The sequence below is a fragment of the Euprymna scolopes genome, chromosome 24 (assembly GCF_053919585.1).
Source record: "Euprymna scolopes isolate OS-2025 chromosome 24, ASM5391958v1, whole genome shotgun sequence".
In the NCBI taxonomy this organism is placed as follows: Eukaryota; Metazoa; Mollusca; class Cephalopoda; order Sepiida; family Sepiolidae; genus Euprymna; species Euprymna scolopes.
Window position 1 is genome coordinate 38,103,738 of NC_136505.1, and position 15,745 is coordinate 38,119,482.

General features: G+C 30.2%; 1 protein-coding gene and 2 pseudogenes across 1 annotated transcript in view; 1 reads left to right on the forward strand and 2 right to left on the reverse strand.

The window, feature by feature from the left end:
- LOC145246656 (neuronal acetylcholine receptor subunit alpha-10-like) overlaps positions 1-15,745 on the reverse strand; it is a 613,590-nt gene that overhangs the window by 291,407 nt on the left and 306,438 nt on the right. The window lies entirely within an intron of this gene.
- LOC145246986 (U2 spliceosomal RNA) lies at positions 389-522 on the forward strand (annotated as a pseudogene).
- On the reverse strand, positions 12,192-12,308 carry LOC145247057 (5S ribosomal RNA; annotated as a pseudogene).

The window sequence follows — 15,745 nt, forward strand, 5'->3', positions numbered from 1 at the left end:
AACTGTGCACTGTTTTTGTTGGTTTTCAAGCTGCCTCTTCCCCCCCCCCACACACACACACAGTTTAACAGTAGTAGGAGGTCAAGAGAAAGAGGGTGAGAGAGAGAGAAGAGTAAGTTGGTGAGAGAGAGAGAAAAGAGAAAGAGGGTGTTGGTTTTATATTTTTATTATCGTCTAATATTTTGAAAGCTGAATTTCTAATAAAATGTGCATCTATAGGAGATAATGCCTGGGAATGTGTTCCCCCCCCCCACAGTTTAACAGTGGTGTGACGTCAAGAGAAAGAGGGTGAGAGAGAGGGAAGAGTAAGTGGGTGAGAGAGAGAAAGAGAGAGAAAAAAAAAGAAAGACGGTGTTGGTTTTGTGAAAAAAGTTGTTATTTACAATTGTTCGCATTCTTGGCCTTTTGGTCAAGATCAAAGTGTAGTATCTGTTCTTCAGATGCTGCACTTCTATTTCTTGTTCTCTTTCGGTGGAGGAGAAATCCTCCACGACTGAGACAATTTTTATTTTTGTACCTTTTCTCCACGTTAAAAAACGACCCTGGTGTCTAACTCTGTCCCGTGGGGAGGCATAGTAAATAGGTACAATTGTTCGCCATTAGTGGATGTTGACGTCACGTCACGTGACATGACTAAGCGTTTTTTTTTTAGTATGAATAACATTTTTTGTTTTAATTATAAAGTCTACACTTAATTTTATAGAAAATGATGTATATATAATAGAAAAAAAAAATTACTGGTTTTGTTGGATTCAAGTGGATCCCCCCCTCCAGTTTAAGAGATAGCAGGTCACGTGGTAATATACAAAATGGCTAGCGTAAATATAAAGATCGGTTTTTTTATCGACGAATATTTTGAAAGCTGAATTTTTTTTTATTCCTGTACATTTTTTCCTGATATTTTTCGTTAAAACTCTTGTATAAATACTATTTTTAACCAGTTAAATACGTTGGAGACATTGTCATGGAGTTTAATAATCTCTAGAACAAAGCAGAAGAGAAATTACAAAAGTATCGGTAAAACAAAGTGTTTGTTTACATTTGTTCGCCATTACTGGATGTTGACGTCACGTCACGTGACATGACTAAGCGTTTTTGGATTATGTAATATTAACATTAAAATGACAGGTTTTTTTGGGGGCCCCCCTAGGAGAGAAATGATCAGTTCACCCCCTTTTAATGGTCCGTTTGGTGTGGAATTTCGATATTTGTCATGCGGGTGATCAAGGTTCAATATGATACATAATTTGTCAACTTTGGTTGTGTCTGTCAAAAGTTTGAGCTGACGTCACGTCACGTGACACGTATTGAATAACGTTAAAATGACAGGTTTTTTGGGGGGCCCCCCTAGGAGAAAAACGATCAGTTGACCCCTTTCTACTGGTCCGTTTGACGTGAAATTTCGATATTTGTCATCCGGGTGATCAAGGTGCAATATGATACCAAATTTGTCAACTCTGGTTCCGTCTTTCAAAAGTTTTAGCGTTACAAACAAACATACATACATACATACATACATACATACACACCGATTTTTGCCTTTTATATATATAGAAGACTGAGAGTATGAACTCTAGTATCAGAACACACCGTAGGTGCTTCTCGTACCAAAGGTCATGGATCAAATACGTCCATCTCATGTTGGATGTGTTATCATTTTTTTCAATTTAAGCTGATGCACCCAAGTCACATGGATATATATTTTTAATTTGTGAAATCACATCTACATATAAGAATCGCTAGAAAATAGACTCCATAATAATATGTATGAATCTCCATACATTAAAATATATTTAAGCATATTTTACGGCCGTTCTTCGTCGTCGTCCCCGCTAACTTAGATAGTTATTTTGCAATTTTACAAAAGAGCTACAATAATATCAGGGCGTCTCCATTTACACTAAATATCCACAGAATACAAACATTAATACATTATATATGGAAGAGTCCGCTGCGGAATTTTCACAGGTCCCACTAGTTTGGATGATTATATTTATAGCCAGGGATGATGAGAACGAACCAATTATGTACCAGAATCGTTTTATAAAATGTATTGAATGTCTTCAAATTTTTCAGTAATAGTTTTTACTTGACACGAGAAGGAAACTATGCTTTGCTGACTGTGAGTGTATTATTATTCCATTTGTTACCTTAAATTAATTAGAATTCAAAGCTTACCTGATTAGACACACTGCTAATATTTTTGCTTGGGACATCTAAATTTAATATTTGCAATTGTGTAATTTTATTTTTTCTACGACCGAGTTATTTCTTTTGCCATCATTTTTTGGATTTTTTTTATCATCGTTTAAACGTTTCGGTATCTTCAAGCAATTTACGTAAAATGCCCGGAATATACCGACGACAACGCGATTATGTTCTGCATAAGTACTAAAATTTATTTCAAGTTTAGCGAAAAAATATAGCTTAATTATAAAGATTGAACTTAGCTTAGTATTGGTCACTAAATTTCAGATTATACTATACTAACTCAAACGTTGTCTTCTGGTCAATCTTATATGCTAATCATTATTAATTGTCAATGAAGGGTCAAACTCGTATTATTCCATTTAATTTACGATTTTGCGGGAATATGAAAATATCAAATAACACGATCGTAGCATATCTTAGTGCTGAGATCAATTATCTTTAGAAAAGAAAAATCTGTTCTAAACATCGTTGTTTTCTTCTTCTTTTTCTTCTTCTTCTTCTTATTATTATCTGTAGTAGTAGTAGTAGTAGTAGTAGTATTAATATTAGAGGAATGTTTAGTAAACATAGTATTAACAGTCATAGATGTAAGTTATTGTTTAACTTATTAATCATGTACTGCTATCCTTCAGCTAAATAGTAGTAGCAATATTACTAGCGTTTTTATTCTTTCTTGTCAGTACAGTTGAACCCCGGGATACGGCATTAAAAATTAGTAACAAAATACCATACAGCATATAATACGCATGTATATAATCAAATAAACTTATAAATAAAACCGTAAGCCGGGGACAATATCGTAACCAGGGACCCGAAAAGCATCTTATACCACATCGTTACCAGAAATAAAGCTATCCTAGGGCTGGGGTATCCCGGGGTTCTACTGTATAATTATATATGCCTTTATGACTAATAAAATGGATAAAATCTGACGATGTGAAATTCAAAATGGAGGCGGAGAGGCTAGGAGGCTCGACGTTTTGCCCATCCCTCTTCGTTGACCATCCCTCTTGAGAAAGGGCGAAACATCGAGCCTCTAGGTCTTTCCACCTCCATTTGGAATTTCATATGAATTCATGATTCAGTGGACGTTGAATGGCATCACGTGCACATAAACATATCAGTGACTTACAGCAGCGTCTGTATATTTCTATGCCTGTCTTTTTATAGTCCGTATACATTCATTTGGTTTAACTAAATATTATCAAAGATTAAGTTTTTTATACTATCGTATGAAAAAGAGAAATATTGCATTTTATCAAAATAATACATGCCGAAATAAAAAATTAATTAATTTTTTATATTACATTTATTTTCATCAGAAAACTGTAGAATGCGAATTGTATTCCAGACAAACTGTTGTGTACTAATATCATTTTTAGAAACTGTTGTATACAAATTGTATTTAGACAAACTACTGTATACGGACTGTATATAAGACAAAATGTTGTATACCAATCGTATTATAGACAAAAAAATTTTTATATTAATTTTTTTTAAAAAACTCTCGTATACAAATAGTATTATAGACACACAGTTGCGAACTAATTCTATTTTAAACATACTATTGAAACGAATTTGTTCTTTAGACATTTTAAATGCAGATTCTATTTTAGACAAACCGTAGTATACGAATTGGATTTTAAACAAAGTATTGGATGCAAATTGAATATTAGACAAATTGGCAAGGACATGCAAGGTAAGGTGCTACAGGTGCCAACACGTGCCCCATTTACTCCTGTTTTAAAAGTGTCCTTTTCAGTTGAATGTGTTATAGGTCTGTGTCCTACCCTTACTATATTTTTGCCGTTTTATTTGCACTTGAATACCTGGCCGGAGAGACTTCTCTCCACGTCACTGCGAGTTATGTTATACAAATTATGTTTTACAATCGCTCTTGTATCTGAATTCTATATTAAACACACTCTTGTATCTGAATTCTATTTTAAACACACTCTTGTATATGAATTCTATTTTAGACACACTCTTGTATATGAATTTTATTTTAAACACACTCTTGTATATGAATTCTATTTTAGACACACTCTTGTATATGAATTCTATTTTAGACACACTCTTGTATATGAATTCTATTTTAGACACACTCTTGTATATGAATTCTATTTTAGACACACTCTTGTATATGAATTCTATTTTAGACACACTCTTGTATATGAATTCTATTTTAGACACACTCTTGTATATGAATTCTATTTTAGACACACTCTTGTATATGAATTTTATTTTAGACACACTCTTGTACATGAATTCTATTTTAAACACACTCTTGTATATGAATTCTATTTTAGACACACTCTTGTACATGAATTCTATTTTAGACACACTCTTGTATATGAATTCTATTTTAGACACACTCTTGTACATGAATTCTATTTTAGACACACTCTTGTACATGAAGTCTATTTGAAACACACTCTTGTATATGAATTCTATTTTAGACACACTCTTGTATATGAATTCTATTTTAGACACACTCTTGTATATGAATTTTATTTTAAACACACTCTTGTATATGAATTCTATTTTAGACACACTCTTGTATATGAATTCTATTTTAAACACACTCTTGTATATGAATTCTATTTTAGACACACTCTTGTATATGAATTCTATTTTAGACACACTCTTGTATATGAATTCTATTTTAGATACACTCTCGTATAAGACTTCTATTTTAGACACACTCTCGTATAAGAATTCTATTTTAGACACACTCTCGTATAAGAATTCTATTTTAGACCCACTCTTGTATATGAATTCTATTTTAGACACACTCTTGTATATGAATTCTATTTTAGACACACTCTTGTATATGAATTCTATATTAGACACACTCTTGTATATGAATTTTATTTTAGACACACTCTTGTATATGAATTCTATTTTAGACACACTCTTGTATATGAATTCTATTTTAGACACACTCTTGTATATGAATTCTATTTTAGACACACTCTTGTATACGAATTTTATTTTAGACACACTCTTGTACATGAATTCTATTTTAAACACACTCTTGTATATGAATTCTATTTTAGACACACTCTTGTACATGAATTCTATTTTAGACACACTCTTGTATATGAATTCTATTTTAGACACACTCTTGTACATGAATTCTATTTTAGACACACTCTTGTACATGAATTCTATTTTAGACACACTCTTGTATATGAATTCTATTTTAAACACACTCTTGTATATGAATTCTATTTTAGACACACTCTTGTATATGAATTTTATTTTAAACACACTCTTGTATATGAATTCTATTTTAGACACACTCTTGTATATGAATTCTATTTTAGACACACTCTTGTATATGAATTCTATTTTAGACACACTCTTGTATATGAATCCTATTTTAGACACACCTTTGTATATGAATTCTATTTTAGACACACTCTTGTATATGAATTCTATTTTAGACACACTCTCGTATAAGAATTCTATTTTAGACACACTCTTGTATAAGCATTCTATTTTAGACATATTCTCTTATAAGAATTCTATTTTAGACACACTCTTGCATATGAATTCTATTTTAGACACACTCTTGTATATGAATTCTATTTTAGACACACTCTTGTATATGAATTCTATTTTAGACACACTCTTGTATATGAATTCTATTTTAGACACACTCTTGTATATGAATTCTATTTTAGACACACTCTTGTATATGAATTTTATTTTAGACACACTCTTGTATATGAATTCTATTTTAGACACACTTTTGTATATGAATTCTATTTTAGACAACACTCTTGTATATGAATTCTATTTTAGACACACTCTTGTATATGAATTCTATTTTAGACACACTCTTGTATATGAATTCTATTTTAGACACACTCTTGTATATGAATTTTATTTTAGACACATTCTTGTATATGAATTTTATTTTAGACACACTCTTGTATATGAATTTTATTTTAGACACACTCTTGTATATGAATTTTATTTTAGACACACTCTTGTATATGAATTCTATTTTAGACACACTCTTGTATAATAATCCTATTTTAGACACACTCTTGTATATGAATTCTATTTTAGACACACTCTTGTATATGAATTCTATTTTAGACACACTCTTGTATATGAATTTTATTTTAAACACACTCTTGTATATGAATTCTATTTTAGACACACTCTTGTATAATAATGCTATTTTTGACACACTCTTGTATATGAATTTTATTTTGAACACACTCTTGTATAATAATCCTATTTTAGACACACTCTTGTATAAGAATTCTATTTTCGACACACTTTTGTATATGAATTCTATTTTAGACACACTCTCGTATAAGAATTCTATTTTAGACACACTCTTGTATATGAATTCTATTTTAGACACACTCCTGTATATGAATTCTATTTTAAACACACTCTTGTATATGAATTCTATTTTAGACACACTCTTGTATATGAATTTTATTTTAAACACACTCTTGTATATGAATTCTATTTTAGACACACTCTTGTATATGAATTCTATTTTAGACACACTCTCATATAAGAATTCTATTTTAGACACACTCTTGTATAAGCATTCTATTTTAGACATATTCTCTTATAAGAATTCTATTTTAGACACACTCTTGCATATGAATTCTATTTTAGACACACTCTTGTATATGAATTCTATTTTAGACACACTCTTGTATATGAATTCTATTTTAGACACACTCTTGTATATGAATTCTATTTTAGACACACTCTTGTATATGAATTCTATTTTAGACACACTCTTGTATATGAATTTTATTTTAGGCACACTCTTGTATATGAATTCTATTTTAGACACACTTTTGTATATGAATTCTATTTTAGACAAAACTCTTGTATATGAATTCTATTTTAGACACACTTGTATATGAATTCTATTTTAGACACACTCTTGTATATGAATTCTATTTTAGACACACTCTTGTATATGAATTTTATTTTAGACACATTCTTGTATATGAATTTTATTTTAGACACACTCTTGTATATGAATTCTATTTTAGACACACTCTTGTATATGAATTCTATTTTAGACACACTCTTGTATAATAATCCTATTTTAGACACACTCTTGTATATGAATTTTATTTTAAACACACTCTTGTATAATAATCCTATTTTAGACACACTCTTGTATATGAATTCTATTTTCGACACACTCTTGTATATGAATTCTATTTTAGACACACTCTTGTATATGAATTCTATTTTAGACACACTCTCGTATAAGAATTCTATTTTAGACACACTCTTGTATATGAATTCTATTTTAGACACACTCTTCTAAATGAATTCTATATTAGACACACTCTTGTATAATAATCCTATTTTAGACACACTCTTGTATATGAATTCTATTTTAGACACACTCTTGTATATGAATTCTATTTTAGACACACTCTTGTATATGAATTCTATTTTAGACACACTCTTGTATATGAATTCTATTTTAGACACACTCTTGTATATGAATTCTATTTTAAACACACTCTTGTATATGAATTCTATTTTAGACACACTCTTGTATATGAATTCTATTTTAGACACACTCTTGTATATGAATTTTATTTTGAACACACTCTTGTATAATAATCCTATTTTAGACACACTCTTGTATAAGAATTCTATTTTCGACACACTCTTGTATATGAATTCTATTTTAGACACACTCTCGTATAAGAATTCTATTTTAGACACACTCTTGTATATGAATTCTATTTTAGACACACTCTTGTATATTAATTCTATTTTAGAAACACTCTTGTATATGAATTCTATTTTCGACACACTCTTGTATATGAATTCTGTTTTAGACACACTCTTGTATATGAATTCTATATTAGACACACTCTTGTATATGAATTCTATTTTAGACACACTCTTGTATATGAATTTTATTGTAAACACTCTCTTGTATATGAATTCTATTTTAGACACACTCTTGTATAATAATCCTATTTTAGACACACTCTTGTATATGAATTCTATTTTAGACACACTCTTGTATAATAATCCTATTTTAGACACACTCTTGTATATGAATTCTATTTTAGACACACTCTTGTATATGAATTCTATGTTAGACACACTCTTGTATATGAATTCTATTTTCGACACACTCTTGTATATGAATTCTATTTTAGACACACTTTTGTATATGAATTCTATTTTAGACACACTCTCGTATAAGAATTCTATTTTAGACACACTATTGTATATGAATTCTATTTTAGACACACTCTTGTATATGAATTCTATTTTAGACACACTCTTGTATATGAATTCTATTTTAGACACACTCTTGTATATGAATTCTATTTTAGACACACTCTTGTATATGAATTCTTTTTTAGACACACTCTTGTATATGAATTTTATTTTAAACACTCTCTTGTATATGAATTCTATTTTAGACACACTCTTGTATAATAATCCTATTTTAGACACACTCTTGTATATGAATTTTATTTTAAACACACTCTTGTATAATAATCCTTTTTTAGACACACTCTTGTATATGAATTCTATTTTAGACACACTCTTGTATATGAATTCTATTTTAGAAACACTCTTGTATATTAATTCTATTTTCGACACACTCTTGTATATGAATTCTATTTTAGACACACTCTTGTATATGAATTCTATATTAGACACACTCTTGTATATGAATTCTATGTTAGACACACTCTTGTATATGAATTTTATTTTAAACACTCTCTTGTATATGAATTCTATTTTAGACGCACTCTTGTATAATAATCCTATTTTAGACACACTCTTGTATATGAATTTTATTTTAGACACACTCTTGTATAATAATCCTGTTTTAGACACACTCTTGTATATGAATTCTATTTTCGACACACTCTTGTATATGAATTCTATTTTAGACACACTTTTGTATATGAATTCTATTTTAGACACACTCTCGTATAAGAATTCTATTTTAGACACACTATTGTATATGAATCCTATTTTAGACACACTCTTGTCTATTAATTCTATTTTCGACACACTCTTGTATATGAATTCTATTTTAGACACACTCTTGTATATGAATTCTTTTTTAGACACACTCTTGTATATGAATTCTATTTTAGACACACTCTTGTATATGAATTCTATTTTAGACACACTCTTGTATATGAATTCTTTTTTAGACACACTCTTGTATATGAATTCTATTTTAGACACAGTCTTGTATATGAATTTTATTTTAAACACTCTCTTGTATATGAAATCGATTTTAGACACACTCTTGTATAATAATCCTATTTTAGACACACTCTTGTATATGAATTTTATTTTAAACACACTCTTGTATAATAATCCTATTTTAGACACACTCTTGTATATGAATTCTATTTTAGACACACTCTTCTATATGAATTCTATTTTCGACACACTCTTGTATATGAATTCTATTTTAGACACACTCTTGTATATGAATTCTATTTTAGACACACTCTCGTATAAGAATTCTATTTTAGACACACTATTGTATATGAATCCTATTTTAGACACACTTTTGTATATGAATTCTATTTTAGACACACTCTTGTATATGAATTCTATTTTAGACACACTCTTGTATATGAATTCTATTTTAGACACACTCTTGTATATGAATTCTATTTTAGACACACTCTTGTATATGAATTCTATTTTAGACACACTCTTGTATATGAATTTTATTTTAGACACACTCTTGTATATGAATTCTATTTTAGACACACTCTTGTATATGAATTCTATTTTAGACACACTCTTTTATATGAATTTTATTTTAAACACACTCTTGTATATGAATTCTATTTTAGACACACTCTTGTATAATAATCCTATTTTAGACACACTCTTGTATATGAATTCTATTTTAGACACACTTTTGTATATGAATTCTATTTTAGACACACTCTCGTATAAGAATTCTATTTTAGACACACTCTTGTATATTAATTCTATTTTAGACACACTCTTGTATATGAATGCTATTTTCGACACACTCTTGTATATGAATTCTATTTTAGACACACTTTTGTTTATGAATTCTATTTTAGACACACTCTCGTATAAGAATTCTATTTTAGACACACTCTCATATAAGAATTCTATTTTAGACACACTCTCGTATAAGAATTCTATTTTAGACACACTCTTGTATATGAATTCTATTTTAAACACACTCTTGTATATGAATTCTTTTTTAAACACACTCTTGTATATGAATTCTTTTTTAAACACACTCTTGTATATAAATTCTGTTTTAGACACACTCTTGTATATGAATTCTGTTTTAGACACACTCTTGTATATGAATTCTGTTTTAGACACACTCTTGTATATGAATTCTATTTTAGACACACTCTTGCATATGAATTCTATTTTAGGCACACTCTCGTATAAGAATTCTATTTTAGACACACTCTCGTATAAGAATTCTATTTTAGACACACTCTCGTATAAGAATCCTATTTTAGACACACTCTTGTATATGAATTTTATTTTGGATTTAATCTTAAATACAAATTCTTTTTTAGACAAATTGTTACATAGAAATTCACCAAGAACAATTAGGTCAGGAGTAAATTATCTAACATTTCAAATTGAGATCATGATTTCTGACCGTAAAATGATATCCGTTTAAGAGGAATTGAACAAACGGGATATTTTAATATAATTAAAGTTTTTATTTTTCCCCCATTTTTACTTTTATAATCTGATTAATTTAAAATGCAGAAATAATGCCAAAATCACCTTTGATTATGCGATTATTTTTTTTACTATTTAATCGTTTTTAATATCCTGCTTCTACGACAACCGGTTTCCAAATAAATGTTGGTTTTTAAGATAATAAATGTGCTGTCGAAGGTGAACTTTAACTGTTACGTAATTCGTCGTATACGTAATGTGTTTGTCTGTCGGTTTGTTTGTCGGTGTCCACTAATTATTTTAAGACTGATTCATAGGAACGTTTTGTTAGAATAAGAATTCGGTTGTAGTAAGGCGTAATATTTATTATGAAAACATAGACCCCTATTGAAAATCTTTTTACTGCAGATTTGTTTTTTTAGGAAAAAAATAGCTAAATACTCCTAAGTGTTCTTTCTTAATAATATTAGATCCATTTATTTATGAGGTTAGAACAAGTGATAAACAACACCAATCAAACACTTTACTTTTCTTCTGAAGAATTAAGTGCAGAATAGATTTTTTGATTGATGTAATAATTAAATGAATGATTTTGTGCTACAAAACAGTTACTATCAAGAATTGTGAATGTCAACGAAATTAAAGGAATAAATTGTAAGATGGTCAACATAATCAAATTTTTAATATAAACTTTTGTCATTTATTTATTATATGCTCTGTAATTACATTGATATTCAGAAAATAAAGCATCCGTATGAATAAAAGATGAAATATAATTGGAAAATATATTTTCACAGAAATATATATGACTATATGTGTGTGTATGTGTGTGTGTAATACAGAAGAAATAAATAAGTACTTCTCGTCAGAATAATCCGAAATTATACTGTCTATCTTGAGATTAATCTGTGAGTAATTCCTAGATTAATGGGCCAGATATTCCGTATGTTCTGAAACCTCCAGTATTAATCAATGCCTCATCAGATTTTTATAGTGCAGTATTACCTAGAATACACACACACACACACACACACACATATATATATATATATATATATATATATATATATATATATATATATATATATATATATATATATAAGCAAGCAAAGCAGGCTCCTTCAGTCTTTGACAGACTATGGATACCCATGAAGAGTTGCTTGCGTTTGAATTTTTGTGGCAGGAGGTGCGCAATCTCCAACCACACCTCTCCTGAGACGACATTGTTAAATACCAGTGGCAAGTGAAGTACAGGACGACTGGAAACAAATGCCGAGATAAGCGGAGAGCACATACAGCGCCTAGAATTCCCAAATGGTCACCCATCTGATACTAACCAGGCTCAACGTTGCTTAACTTCGGTGATCTGACGAGAACCGGTGTGTCAACGCGATTATGCCGCGTATATATATACAGTGTATCACAAAAGGGAGTACACCCCTTACATTTCTTCAAATATTTAAGTATATATCTTCATGGGACAACACTGAAAAAAATATTTTTTTACACAATGAAAAGTGGTCTGTCTGCAGCATATATAACAAAAATAATTTATTTTCCCCGCCAAATAACTCAAACTATAGCCATTAAAACCAGTTACATTTCATTGACGGAAATATGAACTCCAACATATACTGTCAAATACTGCAGCAGAGCGTGATCCCCTCTCTCCAGAAACCGGGTTGCAAAGCAGTGTTCCATCATGACAATGGCCTAAAGCACAAATCCAAGACAATCACTGCTTTACTGAAGAGGCTGTCTCCAGACCTGAACCCAACAAAATATCTTTGGCGCATCATCAAGTAAAAGGTTAAGGTGCACAAAGTCTCAAATCTCCGCCAGATCTGCGAGTTTGTAATCGAAGAGTGGAAGAGCATTCCAGTAGCTACATGTGAAGCTTCTAGTAAACTCCATGCCCAGGAGAGAAAGGACAGTTTTGGATATTTATGGTGGCCACAAAAATATTGAGAGTTGACATGCTGTATGTTAATATTGACAACTTTTCATAAAGGATGTGCTCACTTTTGTTGCCAGGGATTTAGGCTTTAACAGCTATATTTTTAGTTATTTTGAGGGGGAAATAAATTAACTGTGTTATATATGCTGCAGATAGACCACTTTTCATTGTGTCAAAGTATGATTTTGTTTTAATGCTTAAATATTTTAAAAAATGTGAGGGTGTATTCAATTTTGTGATACACTGCATATATATATATATATATGTATATATGTGTGTGTGGGGGGTGAAGTAAACATACCAAACAAAAGATACATTTACACTTTGTATTTTATTCGTAGTATACTTCGCCTTACACATGTTTCGTTGAATCGTAGAAGTTCACCCAACACCTCATCAGAGACAGATTTATGTTCCTCGGAAACAAAACAAAGTTAACGATTTACACACACCCAAACACACACACACGCACATATATATATATATATATATATATATATATATATATATATATATATATATATAACTACTTCATTACTCACATAAAATTAATATACGAAAGTATAAATTTATGCGTAAACTTTAAGTATTTACTTCAAAATTGCTCAATACATAGGTTGAGCTAGTTAGTAAGTTATAAAATATATATGGCGATTAAGATACACTGAATATTCCGCGTTTCATCCACTCCAGGACTCTTCATGCTTAAACGTTGCAACTCAATATCAGGTAATATATATATATATACTAGCTTTACCCTGCCATGCGTTGCTGTGGCTCAATTTGGTGTAATGGAAAAGTCTAATAAAAAGAGAAAAGCATGTTTCTTATATTCTTGGTACAGCAATCGACTCCCACGAAAAAATATGCGAAAATGTAAGAAGTGGTATTCTTGCAGTACATAATGGTCTGATATGTTAATGTTTTTATTTAATGTAAAATGTTTAATCATCACGAAGAATATATGTCTGTATTTGGAGAAGAGAAATGGTCGCGGACTCTGTTGAATATTTTAACTTTGGGTAAATAAGTTAAAAACTATCGAAAACAGTGTAAGATGTTTTTTTTAGTTTGAACTGACTTTCGCGAACGTAACGTAACGTAATAAACGATGTCCGCCAGCAGTTGTATTTTTGAAAGATACAGCTAAAGACTGTTTTTCGAGCGGACTGAACGGTACACTAAATCGAAAGGGTTTGTCTTAGTAAACACAGATACAAAAAAGTTGTGGGAAACTCAGTATGTAACAAATGTAATTTCGTTAATTAAGAAAACGCATTCATAAATGTTAATTTAAACACGTACGGGATTGTTTAGTATCGAAAAAGCAATCATAATTTTCTGATCTTAATCGGACATTTATCTGGTTCTTTATTTTGTTTTTGTTTTTCAAATTGAATGAAAGTAAATACACGTTTTAAATATGTAACTAATAAAATTAAATAATCAATTGCTCATAGTTAGAATCGACGGTTAGAGTCGTCCAAACCGGAAGTAGAAACGGAGTAGTCGCGCAGTTTGTTATTGTTTTTGTTTTTGATTTTCAAGTGTAATGCAAGTAATTTCACGATATGGTTGCGTTGTAATAGTAATTTGTAAAAAACGAGATGTTAGTTTCCAAAAATCTGTGTAGTTGAAAGCAGTAATAAATTAAGTTCATAGTAAAATTCGTCAGTTGGAGTCGTTCAAACCGGAAGTAAAAACTCAGTAGTCTCGCAGTGTGCGTCTTACGGAAGAAAGAAATGCAAAACAAAACAATCTAATCGTAATCAGACGTTTAGCGCGTTTAATTTATTTATTTATTTATGTTTTAATTGAAATGCAAGTATTATTATTTTGTTGTTTTTTAAGTGAAATGCAAGTAATTCCATGGTATGGTTGGAATAATAAATTGTAACTAAGAAATTGTTTGTTTATTTAATAAGTTTTTAGTGGGGAGTACTAATAAATAAAACTCATAGATTCCGCGGTTAGAGTTGTCACAACCGGAAGTAAAATCCGAGTACTCACGCAGTTTACGTTCGACGTAAGAAAAACAAAAAAAGCAAAAAGGCAAAAAGATCATGTTAATCGGATCGTAATTCATGTTTTCTTTTTTTGTTTGTTTGTTTTTTTATGGAGGAGAAGGGAAAAAATAAAATAAAAAAAGGAAAAAATGGCTTTAATAACCCTTTACGATTCCAAACCGGTGTTTAATCCTACTGTTCCTTGTGGACGTGTTCTCAGCGGTATTAAGTGGTAGCAGGAGTAGTAGGAATTTAATAGAGAGAAAAGATTCAATAACTTCCATTGATTATAACCGGTTTTGGCAGTGAACTCTCACCGGAAAAAATGATGGAATGTACGGTTATCGAGGAAGTGTAAGGTTAATAGGCCTATAGTACACCTCAGATCCTGTGATGCAGTTTGTGCACATTACATTTGCATGTAATGTCTTGATTTTTAATCATATTAAGGTTAAACTCAGACGGGAAAAATGAGTTCATTTTATTTATATATATATATATATATAGAGAGAGAGAGAGAGAGAGAGAGAAGATAGAGAAGAAAAGATAAAGAAGAAGAGAAGAAAACATAGTACACATAGAATTTTTATTTTCTTTTATGCACGGTTCATTAAATAGCACAGAAAACCCTTGCTTGTTTTTCTTGTAATCCTCCTATTCTTTTTCTCGGACCGTTTTTATCGAGTGGAAAAAATAAATTTCCCATAATCGCGAACGTTTTCGACCTACATTGGTCATCCTCAGGCGAGTTGTAAAAAAAAATCATTTTTTTATTTTTTACTACTCGCCTGAGGATGACCAATGGAGGTCGAAAACGTTCGCGATTATGGGATTTTTTTTTTCACTCAAAAGAAACGTTTGGAAAAAAGAGGATTACAAG